The 14,565-nt window shown below is 39.4% G+C and overlaps 1 protein-coding gene across 1 annotated transcript in view; it reads left to right on the plus strand.

The window, feature by feature from the left end:
* RAB3C (RAB3C, member RAS oncogene family) overlaps positions 1–14,565 on the plus strand; it is a gene marked incomplete at both ends in the record, with an annotated part of 317,859 nt that overhangs the window by 248,068 nt on the left and 55,226 nt on the right. The gene's annotated exons all lie outside the window — the stretch shown is intronic.

A 14,565-nucleotide genomic window follows, 5' to 3' on the forward strand; every position in this document is an offset into this window, starting at 1 on the left:
GTGGTATCCTTAGAATCCAAGCACAATTAGAGAAGCAAAATAGACAGTCAGCCTTTGGATTTAGTACAAGATGTTCAAATTCCATTGCATAAGAAAAACAGGATGTACCTTGGATTTCTTTGGGGCTTTTTCTCTATATACAATATTTTATACTGAGTGAGCACTTTATTATGCTATATGATTGTTGTTGATTATTGATTATATTATATGATTGTTATTGATTATTGATTATTATATGATTGTTATTATGCTATATGATTGATGTTGTTTTCAAGTTTCCATTGGAGGAGGGTGGGTAATAGTCACAGAATAGGTCATGTTATAGATTCTGGTTCTAAAGACACCACTGGCAATGTGTGTTACAGTTACAAACCTCTTTGAGACTCAATCTCCTCATCTCTTAAGAATGAGTATTATGACCCATGCCTACTTTACCAAGTCCTTGTAGATAAGATCAACTGAGATAAGAGATAGATTTGAAAGAGTTTTAGAAATGGCAAAGCCATTTCAAGTGCAAAACATTGTATATAGGGGGAAAAATGCTTGAGTGAGTAGGGTAGAGTTTTGGTGCAAAGAAGGGAATCATGATTGATTTTTTAAAAGAATTTTTATTGGAGTATAGTTGACTTACAATGTTGTGTTAGTTTCAGGTGTACAGCAAAGTGAATAAGTTATACATGTACATATATCCACTCTTTAGATTATTTTCCCATATAGCTCATTATAGAATATTGAGTAGAGTTCCCTGTGCTATACAGTAGGTCCTTATTGGTTTTCTATTTTATATATAGTAGTGTGTATATGTCAATCCCAATCCCCCAATTTATCCCTCCCCCCTTTGCCCCCTAGTAACCATAAGTTTGTTTTCTACATCTGTGACTCTATTTCTGTTTTGTAAATAAGTTCATTTGTACCATTTTTTAAGATTCCACATATAAGCGATATCATATGATATTTGTCCTTCTCTGACTTACTTCACTCAGTATGACAATCTCTACATCCATCCATGTTGCTGCAAATGGCATTATTTTGTTCTTTTTTATGGCTGAGTAATATTCCATTGTATATATGTACCACATCTTCTTTATCCACTCCTCTGTCGATGGACATTTAGGTTGCTTCCATGTCTTGGCTACTGTAAATAGTGCTGAAATGAACATTGGGATACCTTTTCAAATTATGTTTTTCTACAGATATATGACCAGGAATGGGATTGTTGGATCATGTAGTAGTTCTGTATTTAGTTTTTTAAGGGACTTCTATACTGTTCTCCATAGTGGTTGTACCGATTTACATTCCCAAGAGTGTAGAAGGGTTCCCTTTTCTCTACACCCTCTCCAGCACTTATTGTTTGTAGATTTTTTGATGATGGCCATTCTGACTGTTGTGAGGTGATTGTAGTTTTGTACAACTACTCATTGTAATTTTGATTTGCATTTCTCTAATAATTAGTGATGTTGAGCATCTTTTCATGTGCTTTTTGGCTATCTGTGTGTCTTCTTTGGAAAAATGTCTATTTACATCTTCTGTCCATTTTTTGGTTGGGTTGTTTGCTTTTTTGATATTGAGCTGCATGAGCTGTTTGCATATTTTGGAAATTAATTCCTTGTCGCTTCATTTGCAAGTATTTTCTCCCGTTCTGTTTGTTGTCTTTTCATTTTGTTTATGGTGTCCTTTGCTGTGCAAAAGCTTTTAAGTTTCATTAGGTCCAATTTGTTTATTTTTGTTTTTATTTTCATTACTCTAGGAGGTGAATTCAAAAAAATATTTCTGCGATTTATGTCAAAGAGAATTCTGTCTGTGTATTCCTCTAGGAGTTTTATAGTATCCAGCCTTACATTTAGGTCTTTGATCCATTTTGAGTTTATTTTTGTGTATGGTGTTAGGGAGTGTTCTAATTTTATCATTTTACATGTAGCTGTCCAGTTTTCCCAGCACCACTTATTGAAGAGACTGTCTTTTCTCCATTGTATATTCACGGTTGCTGGTTTTGATATCATATTTGTGTGTGGATGATTTTTTACTACTACTATATGTTTGCCTTTACCAGTGAGCTTTCCCACTTGTGATTTTCTTGTTTCTAGTTGAGGCCTTCCCCCCACACACACACCTAGAGAAGTTCCTTTAGCATTTGTTGTAAGGATGGTTTGGTGGTGCTGAAATCTCTTAGCTTTTGCTTATCTGTAAAGCTTTCAATTTCTCTGACAAATCTGAATGAGAGCCTTACTGGTTAGAGTAATCTTGGTTGTAGGTTTTTCCCTTTCAACACTTTAAATATATCACACCTCTCTGTTCTGGCCTGCAGTTTCTGCTGAAAAATCAGCTGTTAACCTTATGAGGATTCCTTGTGTGTTATTTGTTGCTTTTCCCTTGTTGCGTTTAATATTTTTTTCTTTGTCTTTAATTTTTGTCAGTTTGATTACTATGTGTCTCGATGTGTTCCTCCTTGGGTTTATCCTGTATGGGACTCTCTGCACTTCCTGGACTTGGATGAGTGTCTCCCTTTACCATGTTAGGGAACTTTTTTTTTTTTTTTGCGGTACGCGGGCCTCTTACCGCTGTGGCCTCTCCCGCTGCAGAGCACATGCTCTGGACGCGCAGGCCCAGCGGCCATGGCTCACGGGCCCAGCCGCTCCGCGGCATGTGGGATCCTCCCGGACCGGGGCACGAACCCGTGTCCCCTGCCTCGGCAGGCGGACTCTCAACCACTGTGCCACCAGGGAAGCCCTAGGGAACTTTTCAGTTATAATCTCTTCAAATTTTTTCTCAGGCCCTTTAACTTTCTCTTCATCTTCTGGGACCCCTATATTGCAAATGTTGGTGCATTTGCTGTTGTCACAGAGGTCTCTGTGACTGTCCTCATTTTATTTTTCATTCATTTTTCTTTATTCTCTTCTATAGCAGTGATTTCAAACACTGTCTTCCAGCTCACTGTGTTCTTCTGCCTGTTATTCTGCTATTGATTCCTTCTAGTGTATTTTTTATTTCAGTTATTGTGTTGTTCATCTCTGTTCTTCAAATCTTCTATTTTTTAAACTATATCTTCTTGGTCTGTTCCTCCATTTTTTTCTGAGATTTTGAATTATATTTACTATTATTACTCTGAATTATTTTTCAGGTAGATTGCCTACCTCCTCTTCCTTTAGTTGTTCTCATGGGTTTTTTATCTTGTTGCTTTGTCTGCAACATATTTCTCTGTTGTCTCATTTTGTCTAACTTTCTGTGTTTGTGGTCTGCTTTCCACAGGCTGCAGGATCATAGTTCCTCTTGCTTCTGATGTCTGACCCCTGGTGGGTGAGGTTGGTCCTGAAGCTTTTGTAGGCGTCCCAGTGGGAGGGACTGGTGTCTGCCCTCTGGTGGGTAGAGCTGGGTCTTATCCCTCTGGTGGACAGGGCTGTGTCGGGGTGTGATTTGAGGTGGCTGTGAGCTCAGTGCAACTTTAGGCAGCCTGTCTTCTGATGGGTGGCACTGTGTTCCTATCTTCTTTGTTGTTTGGCCTGAGGCTTTCCAGCACTGGAGCCTGTAGGTTGTTGGGTCAGGTTGGGTATGGTGCCAAAATTGGGACATCCTGGAGAGTTCATGCCAATCAGTATTCCCTGGGGCCTCCACTACCAGTCTCCTCGCCCCACACAACAGTCTACAGCTGACCCTTACCTCCCCAGGAGAGCCTCCAAGACCCCTAGGTAGGTCTAACCCAGGTTCCTATGGATGTACTGCTTTTTGCTGGTCCCAGTGCACATGAGACCTTGTGTGCACCCTCCAAGAGTAGAGTCTCTTTCCCCCAGCCCTGTGGAGTTCCTTCACTCAAGCTCTGCTGGTCTTCAAAGCTAAATGCTCTGGGGGTTCTTCTTCCCAATGCCAGATCCTCAGACTGTGTCTTGGAAGGCTATTTTTATGTGGGAACGTTTCTGTGTGGCCTGCATGGATTTAACTTTTTTTGGTGCTAGGGCTGTTTTTAGTATAGGTGTCTGCCACCTCTTTCCTCAGTGTATGCTGTCCATTATCCCCTTGATAGGAGGTGCGACTGGTGTTGTAGTGACAAGAGCTTGCATTGGATATTGAACCTCCCCTTTGTTCTGTGGTTGTCACTGCCCTGTCAGGGGTGGGGTCTGCTCCCTAGTTCTTGGAGTAGAGGCCCCCAGATCTGTTTCTTGGCTGTGATTCTGATCTGTGGTGTGAGTTAGGTGGGACTGGAGCACTCCCACTGGGAGAGAAGCCACCGAGTATCCCTCCTCTGGAGCTGTTCACCTGTGGGTGTGCTCTGTTGTGTCACCTTTCACCCGTTGTGCGAGCTCTCAGATTACACTGATGTTGGCACTGCTCTCAGCCCCACCTTAACTGTGTGGGTGTGCCAGCAGTTGGCCTGGTGTCTCTCAGGTGCTGTTTTCACCAGGCCACTAGTGTAGATCCACTGAAGTCAGGTTCCAGGATTGCAGAAATCATGGATCTGCATCCACTGTGGGTGCTATGGGGTCAGCTCGGACTCTGGCGTGGCCCAACACCCATGTGTACGTGTCCATAAAATCCACAGCTGCTAAAGCTAGACCCATCTCAGCTGCAGGAGCACTCGTTGTCTGTTCAGATGTTCTTCAGGTGCTGAGTTTACAAAGCTGGTTGCAGGGGTGTAAATCCACAGTTTGCACAGCAGTAAGGGGAGATCTCATCTCTTCTTCCTTAGTTGCACGGTCCCTGGGGCTCCGCTGTGGTTTCAGCCCCACCTATGCATGTGGGCCACACACAGGCATCTGCTCCTGAGGCTGCCCCAGAGCACATGAGCCTTCCCTGGTGGGAAGGGGGCACAGAGGAGTCAGTGGCTGGGGGACACCATAGCAGGGACTGGTGCATGGGGAGAGAGGCTGCAATGGCCATGATTGATTTATTAATTCAAGGCATTTTTTACTGAGCACCAGTTATGTATCCTGCACTGTGTCAGACATCACAGGGGATACCAAAAAATTGTGATCCACAGTCCCTCGGCTCAAGTTGCTTTCAATCAAGTGGAGAGACCAGAGATACACACAAGAAAGCAGAAATAACAAGACAACAACAAAAATAGTATCATAGGGATATGATAAGCTAGGAGACAGACACCAAGAGGAAAGCAACAGAGGGAGGGAGGCAGACACAGGTGTTAGAAGGAGATGTGAGAGTGAAGTGAGATGGGAGGCAGATAAGGAGCAATGCAGAGGAAACAGAGAAAATGTATGGAAATGAGCAGAACAGTTAGGAAGAGGTGAGTGATGAGAGGAGCTAACAATCATATGGGTTAAATGGCAAGACGAGTTTTGAATCTTCCTGAAAGGAGAGTAGAATATGAAAGCCATGAGGAGAAGAAACATCATGAATAAAGGGCACGGTGGAGTAAGGACATTGAGAGGAACATTGGGAGGACAGTGAGTGGAAAAGTTGGAACCCAGCCTAATGTTATGGAACTAGAGTGGATTTGGGGAACAAGTCCAGCCCTAAGCAAATGAGCTGGAATTTCTTTCTTTTCCTCCCTTCCTCCCTCCCCCCTCCCTCCCTCCCTCCCTTCTCCCTCCTCCCTCCCTCCCTCCTGTCCTTCCCTCCTCCCTCCCTTCCCTCCCTCCTTCCCTTCCTCCCTTCTCCCACCCTTCCTCCCTTCTCCCTCCCTCCCTCCTGTCCTTCCCTCCCTCCCTCCCTCCCGCCTCACTCCCTCCTGTCCCTTTTCCTCCCTCCTGTCCCTTTTTCCTCCCTCCCTTCCTTCTGAGAGTCTGACTTTCTAACCTTTCTGGCCAGGACCTACAGTAAGAAATGCATTCAACCTAGGAACCCAGTGTATACATACGTAGAGAGAAAGAGAATGAAACCAAAGTTTTACAAAACACATTTACTCTTATTAGATGAGATTTGTTCCGATGCTATTCTCTTTTCTATTATTTTTCATCTTCTCTTTTCTTTTAATAATGGTTTCAACTCACTAAATAAATCCTAGGATCCACTAATGTGCTTCAACACGCTATAATTTGAAAAACACTGTTCTGAAGGGGGTACTTTGTGATTAATCTGCAGGGAGTGTGCAGCACAGATTAGAAAAGCAGACATCCTCTCAGTGGGGCACCCTGTCACTTGGTCATCTCATAAATGAACTATGCACAGTCCAGTCTGAGAGCGTGACCATTTCCTTATGAGATTAGTGAGCTCATTGGACCAAAGGCTATCACCCAATGACCGTGAGAACCCTCCCACCAAACTTTCTTACATTCGCCCATGAGAAAATCATACAGCTGATGTCTGTTCTTTCTATGGCTGCCCTTGAGCTTTTATCATCTCGTTCATAGGGCCTCTCCCCATTCCATCAATTTAACAATCCTTTTCCCCCAAAAGTCTGAAAAACTTGGCTATCTTTTCTTAGTCCTCTTAGCATCTCAGGAAGTTAGGAATGGAGAATAGTAGATTCCCCAAGAGAAGAGAGAAAAGAAATCTGGGAGAGGGTTGGCAGGGTGGCTGCCTGAGACAATCTCTTCCCTCCCTGTATTTTCTTGACTAGTCAGGCATATGCTATGTGGGGGGAAGAAACTGCTACACAGACGTAAGTGACTTCTATATATAAACCTGAAAATTGTTTGGTTCAAAGAACAATAGATGGGAGACAATATTTTAGTGACATTGAGCCAGGTAGCTGGTTACATTTTTTTACCACTGTAATAAATTACCTGGGTGTTGAGAAGGTCATGTTGTGGAAGGGGACATGTAAAATGGTGTGACTGCATCAAGAGGGCAGCCTTCCTTGGAACTCCGCTGACTGACACAAACACAAACCCTTTTCATGCGGTACACAGATGAAGGAAAGTTCCTGAAATTGTGAGGCAGAAATGGTTTATGTACCCATACACATTCTTCCAATGATTTCTGATTGATTTTTTGCTCTGTATTCAATAAACCCCAGCAGTTGTCATAGCAACCAACACTTGGGCATTCTTAGAGAGTCGTTTATCTTCTTTAATGTGGTTTGTTCTTTTCATGACTACACGCCCTTCTATAAATGATCATGAGAGATCATTTATATGGGGGAAAAAAAAACCTCACAATCAGTTTAAAGATTTTAAAGGTCTTAGCTTTATTTTTTTTTAATTACTGGTAAAATTCCATTGTCCAGAACAGCATCACACACACACAAAGGTTGGGCACTGTTTTTTAAATGTCATTACCACATCTTAGCAGATGGTTCAAAAACACTGCTGTATTGATCTAGTTACAATTAATTCTCCATTGTGGATGGTTACATCCATAACATTTGCTTATCTTAATGAAGGTACTTGATGGAACTGAGCTGTAGCTGAGGTCTTTAAAATACTTGTATGTCAGATGCCCTTGCCAATCCAAACATTTACAATACATCAGGTGCTTGGGAATACAATCATAATGCTACCTTTCAGGAGCAACCATTGTAGCGCCTGTGATAGACTATGAAGACAATCAGCATTTTTCTGGTCTTCCCTTTCCTGGTTGTTTTGTTTCATTTGGCCTGCTGGGCATGCCCTCCTTCTTGCATTCTGCCATCTTGGCTTGTATACCATGGTGCTCTCTCTCCAGCCACACCTTGGCTGTTTCCTTGGGAGACTCCTCCTCTTTCTCCCTCTTGCACTTTGCCTTTCCATCGTTGGCTCACCACTCTTCTCTCTCTGCACTCTCCCTTAGATATTCCCAACCACTTCTGAGGCATGAACTCTGCCTATAAACTAATGATAGACAAGCCATGTCTTAGCCCTGACCCTCTCACCTGACTGTCTACCCACCTGCCAGCTGCATGTATTCAATACTTCTGATTTGGGGTGACCCTCTAAATCATGTGCAGCTGAATCCTCTGGGGTTCTTTTTCAAGTGCATATTTGTCAACCCTAACTCAGGCATGCTGCATCAAAGTTTTGGAAGGCCAGGAATCTACATGTTTAACAAACAACATTCTGACTTTCCTACAACCCTAAAATTTTAGAACACTGACTTAAATAGCTGCAAGTGTTTGGAGAAGGTAGGGAACTGCCCCTGAGCTGAACATTATCCTATAGCTAGTGTCATTCTTCCCATGTGTGTTTTTGACATTTACTATAGGCACATGTACCTATAACAATATATAGGAATGTTTTCGATTTTTATTTTTATCCAAATGCCAAATTTATAATATGGCAATAATCTATCTATCTATCTATCTATATATATATATGTACAGTCTCATAAGTTGTTTTAAATGTAAAAATATTAAATTAGAAAAAATAGAAATAATTAAAGATATAAGTTTTCCTAAAATAAAAGTAATATAACTGGGAATAAGAACAAAGAAATGTATGGAGGAGAATGGATTTGTATTGCCCTGAAATTATAGAAGAAAGAATACTTGAACCATTTTTACAAGCACTGAATGGGCAGAAAGTGCAGAAACTCTGAGGTTTCCTAAAAATGTAGTCAGAGAAAGAAAAATTGCAGATAAACTAAATTTGCTTCTGGAGAGAAGTGATGTTTTTAAAAACTAATTTTTAAGGCTCTAATTTTGTTTTTAATTTGCATTCATATTTCTTCCTAAAGCAAATAACAGATACATATATCCTATTACTCTCTATTCAAATAATTGTCATGATATCATGTGCCTGTATTACTAAATTCCAACCCCGTCGTCTCCATCCTTCCTCCTTGTCTAGCACAGGGAACCCATGAGGATTTCTGACAACTATAAAATATTCCTATACTTTGCCATCTTTCCAACCTGTAAAATTTGTTTCCCCTTCTTTTCACATTTAATGACTTGTTTTGTTTATTCATCTTCAAATGTTTATTAAACACCTATAATGATATTAAGGAGTCATGAAATATGTATCTTCCTCCTCATGGAGCTTAATGTGTGGTCTACATGTCAAAAATACAATAAAATATTGTGAATGCATAAATTGTTTCCAGCCCTGTTTAGGGCTGGAAAACATCAAAACAAGTATAACTTGAAGGATGAAGGTGGGACATACAGATCTACAAATATATAGTTCCTTCTGTTTTAAGAATATGAAGAGTGACAAAAAAGTCACATTCTATGTCTATAAACTCTGAAACATTGATTCAATAAAGGCTGGCTTAATTAAACGGTTCCTTCAAGGGAATAATTTCTTGAAGTAGAAAAAGGTAAATTAAAGACAAATCAGAAAGGATACACCTTCACATAACAAAGAATATACTAAAAGAACTGATTGTTTCTGGAGGGGGGAGGTGGTGCAGACAGGATATATTCAATATAGTTGCTTCCCAAAAATTCTAGATAAATCAAGTAAGGCAGATATGCCATGGCTAATAGAGTTTGGACTCTATGGGACATTTCTATCCCACCAAGAATAAGAGTTTGAGAACATTGACCATGAGGCTTCATATGCCCTGTTATCACTCTTGGGGACATGTTAACTAGGGTGAATGGAACATCATTGTTACCAAGCCAGGAAAGTCTCCCTCCTGAGATTTTAGTGCCCGTGCTGCTGATTTCTGCTGAGACTGGATGACTTCAGGGATGCCTAATTTAGGAACTCTGATTCTAGGATTCTTCAATTGGTTTCTAATTGGAGTCTTTTAGTGTAAACACCCTTGTCTTTCATTGCCAACTCAGGTGAGAATGAACAAAGCAGTAACTTCACTGAACTTTGGATCCATGCAGTCTGATCCTAAGCAGCCAGATTCTCATTATACATTTTCCATTGAAGAGAATTATAATTACCAGCGTCACACCTTCCTGACCGCTAAGCTCCACTTGAGTCACTGTATACTTGGAACGACCTTGAGATACAGATTAGGTCTTAACTGTGTTTAGTTTTCTGTTTTACAATCCAGGAGAGAATTCGGGTCTATATAACTGATAAGCCTATTTAAACTCTGTTCATGGACCCCAGAGTCTTCCAGTGATCCACAGTGATCCAGTGGAAGATGTCAGAAAATGATTAGATCACTGTTAAGGATAAATTTTCTCAAATGCAATATTGCCCAAGTACATAATATTTATTTTCAAACAGTGCCCAGCTTTATGGAATTTCCTCCAACCAGTAAGTTGGAAAACTCCTTGACTACTCATTCTGTGCTTTATAAGAAGCCTCTGAAAATTCTTGATACCTCACTCTCTGGGCCTTAAAAATTACACTGAGACAGTTACCACTAAACCGGTTAACAGCAACTTCTTAGTACCTTTAGAGCATTATTTTAGGGAATCTGTAAGGAGGACTACTTAAGGTAGGTCCCTTCTAAATAATGAAAAATTAAGGTATTGTAAAGTGTGCTGTCTTTCTTCTTTGTTGCACTGAGAGAGCCACATAAGACTGCTCTGAGACTAGGAATAACAGAGATAAATTAACTCAAGTCACAGGTAGGCCTCAGAACATTGAGGGGATCTCACTTCTTTCTCAGAAAATTCAATTCAGGCAGGACCAAGGCGAGGAGAGGAGAAAAGTAAATAGAAGGAAGATTGAATCTAGAGAAGGGGTTCTCAAAAATACCAGTGTACAAGCTATACATCAGGCCAGTTAAATTGGGATCTCTCTGGTGGGACTCAGTCAACAGTATTTTATTTTATTTTATTGAGGTATAATTGACATATTCAGGTGTGTAACATAATGATTCAATATTTGTATGTAATGCAAAATGCAAAATGATCACCACAGTAAGTCTATATCCATCACTATACATAATTACAAAAACTTTTTTCTTGTGATGAGCACTTAAGATTTATTCTCTTAACAACTTTCAAATATGCAATACAGTATTTTTAACTATGGTACTGTGCTGTACATTACATCTCTGTGATTTATTTATTTTATAACTGGACATTAGTACCTTTTGAACCTTTCATCCATTTTGCCTGCCCAACCCCCGGCCCCCACCTCTGTTCACCACCAATCTGTTCTCTGTATCTGCAGTGGGTTTTATTTTGGAGAGTTTTTTGGTGGGGAGGTGGTTTGCTTTTTTTTCTGAGATTCTGCATATAAGTGAGATCATACAGTATTTGTCTTTCTCTCTCTGACTTATTTCCCTCAAGGTTCATCCATGTTGTCATAAATGGCAAGATTTCTCTTTTTTATGGCTGAATAGTATTCTGTTGTGTACGTGTGTGTGCATATGTGTGTTTATCCATTCATCCAATGATGGACACTTAGGTTATTTCCATATCTTGGCTACTGTAAATAATAATGTAGTGAACATAAGGGTGCCTATATCTTTTTTTGTAAGTGCTTTTGTTTTTATTGTATAAATGCCTAAAAGTGGAATTTCTGGATTATATGATATTTCTATTTTTAATTATTTGAGGAATATCCATATATGGCTATAACAATTTATATTCCCATCAACAGTGCACAAGGGTTCCTGTTTCTTCATACCCTTACCAACACTTGTTAATTTTTGTATTTTTGGTAATAGCCATTCTAACAGGTGTGAGGTGATATCTCTTTGTGGTTGTGACTTACATTTCACTGATGATTAGTGATGTTAAACATCCTTTCACATACCTGTTGGCCATCTGTCTGTCTTTGGAAAAAATGTCTATTCAGATCCTCTGCCCAATTTTTAATCATATTTTTTGTTTATTTATTGCCTTTAAGTTGAACAGGCTCTTTATATATTTGGATATTAACCCCTTCTCCTGATAAATAGTTTGCAATTTTTTTCTCCCATTCTGTATGTTGTCTTTTCATTTTCTTAATTACTTTTTTTTCTTTTTTGCTGTGCAAAAGCTTTTAAGTTTGATGTAGTCTCATTCGTTGATTTTTGCTTTTGTTGTTTGTGCTTTGGATATCATAACCAAAAAGTCATTGCCGAGACCAGTGTTGAGGAGCTTCTTACCTATGTTTTCTTCTAGGAGTTTTATAGTATCAGGTATTGTGTTTAGGTCTTTGATTCACTTTGAGTTGACTTTTGCGAGTGGTGTGAGATAAAGGTCCAGTTTCATTATTCTGCATGTGTTCATCCATTTTTCCCTACACCATTTGTTGAAGAGACTATCTTTCTTTATTCGATGCTCTGGGCTCCCTTATCAAATATTAGTTGATCTTATGAGCAGGGGTTTAATTCTGTGCTCTCTAACTTTATTCCATTGGTCTGTGGGTCTATACTGTTTTTTATTACTGTAGCTTTGTAGTATAGTTTGAAGTGTGATAGCTCCAGCTTTGTTCTTTTTCCTCAGGATTGCTTTGGCTGTTTGGAGTCTCTTGTGGTTCTATAAAAATTTTAGGATTGTTTTTTCTATTTCTGTGAAGAATGCCTATGGTATTTTGTTGGGAATTACATTAAATCTGTAGATGGATTTGGATGTTATGGAGATATTAATAATATTAATTCTTCCAATCCATGACAGTATGATGTCTTTCCACTTGTTTGTGTCTTCTTCAGTTTCTTTCAGCAAAGCCTTGTAGTTTTCTTATAATCTTGTACAGATCTTTCACTTCCTGGGATAAATTTATTCCTAAGTATTTTATTATTTTTAATGCTATTGTGAATGGTATCTTGTTCAGATATTTCAACCTTAGTGTAAAGAAATGCAACTAGTTTCTGTATGTTAATTTTGTATCCTATAACTTTACTGAAATTGTTGATTAATTCCAAAATTTTTTGGTTGAGACTTTGGAATTTTCTATATACCGAATCATATTGTCTACAAATAGCAAATCATTCCTGATTTGGATGCATTTTATTTCTTTGTCTTGCCTAATCCCTCTAGCTAGGACTTTCAGTACTATATTCAATAGGCGTGGTGAGAGTAGGCATTCTTGTCCCATTCCTGATCTTAGTGGAAAAACTTTCAATTCTCCTCCATTAACTATAATGTTAATTGTGGGTTTCTCATATATGTTGTGGTATATTCCTTCTATACCCAATCTGCCAAGGGTTTTTATCATGAAAGGGTGTTGTATTTTATTTTTTACATCTTTATTGGAGTATAACTGCTTTACAATGGTGTGTTAGTTTCTGGTTTATAACAAAGTGAATCACTTATACATATGTTCCCATATCTCTTCCCTCTTGCGTCTCCCTCCCTCCCACCCTCCCTATCCCACCCCTCTACGTGGTCACAAAGCACCGAACTGATCTCCCTGTGCTATGCAGCTGCTTCCCACTAGCTATCTATTTTACGTTTGGTAGTGTATATATGTCCATGCCTCTCTCTCGCTTTGTCACAGCTTACCCTTCCCTTCCCCATATACTCAAGTCCATTCACTAGTAGTCTGTGTCTTTATTCCTGTCTTACCCCTAGGTTCTTAATGACATTTTTTTTCTTAAATTCCATATATATGTGTTAGCATACAGTATTTGTCTTTCTCTTTCTGACTTACTTCACTCTGTATGACAGACTCTAGGTCTATCCACCACATTACAAATAGCTCAATTTCGTTTCCTTTTATCGCTGAGTAATATTCCATTGTATATATGTGTCACATCTTCTTTATCCATTCATCCGATGATTGGCATGTAGGTTGTTTCCATCTCCGGGCTATTGTAAATAGAGCTGCAATGAACATTTTGGTACATGACTATTTTTGAATTATGGTTTTCTCAGGGTATATGCCCAGTAGTGGGATTGCTGGGTTATATGGTAGTTCTATTTTTAGTTTTTTAAGGAACCTCCATACTGTTCTCCATAGTGGCTGTACCAGTTCACATTCCCACCAGCAGTGCAAGAGTATTCCTTTTTCTCCACACCCTCTCCAGCATTTATTGTTTCTAGATTTTTTGCTGATGGCCATTCTGACTGGTGTGACATGATATCTCATTGTAGTTTTCATTTGCATTTCTCTAATGATTAATGATGCTGAGCATTCTTTCATGTGTTTGTTGGCAGTCTGTATATCTTCTTTGGAGAAATGTCTATTTAGGTCTTCTGCCCATTTTTGGATTGGGTTTTTTGGGTTTTTTGTTATAGAGCTGCTTATAAATTTTGGAGATTAATCCTTTGTCAGTTGCTTCATTTGCAAATATTTTCTCCCATTCTGAGGGTTGTCTTTTGGTCTTGTTTATGGTTTCCTTTGCTGTGCAAAAGCTTTTAAGTTTCATTAGGTCCCATTTGTTTATTTTTGTTTTTATTTCCATTTCTCTAGGAGGTGGGTCAAAAAGAATCTTGCTGTGATTTATGTCATAGAGTGTTCTGCCTATGTTTTCCTCTAAGAGTTTGATAGTTTCTGGCTTTACATTTACGTCTTTAATCCATTTTGAGCTTATTTTTGTGTATGGTGTTAGGGAGTGATCTAATCTCATACTTTTATATGTACCTGTCCAGTTTTCCCAGCACCACTTATTGAAGAGGCTGTCCTTTCTCCACTGCACACCCCTGCCTCCTTTATCAAAGATAACATGACTAAATGTGCATGGGTTTATCTCTGGGCTTTCTATCCTGTTCCACTGATGTATCTTTCTGTTTTTGTGCCAGTACCATACTGTCTTGATTACTGTAGCTTTGTAGTATAGTCTGAAGTCAGGGAGCCTGATTCCTCCAGCTCCATTTTTCGTTCTCAAGATTGCTTTGCCTATTCGGGGTCTTTTGTGTTTCCATACAAATTGTGAAATTTTTTATTCTAGTTCTGTGAAAAGTGCCAGTGG

This window comes from Mesoplodon bidens (genome assembly GCF_964165515.1).
Source record: "Mesoplodon bidens genome assembly, chromosome: 4".
Lineage (NCBI taxonomy): Eukaryota > Metazoa > Chordata > Mammalia > Artiodactyla > Ziphiidae > Mesoplodon > Mesoplodon bidens.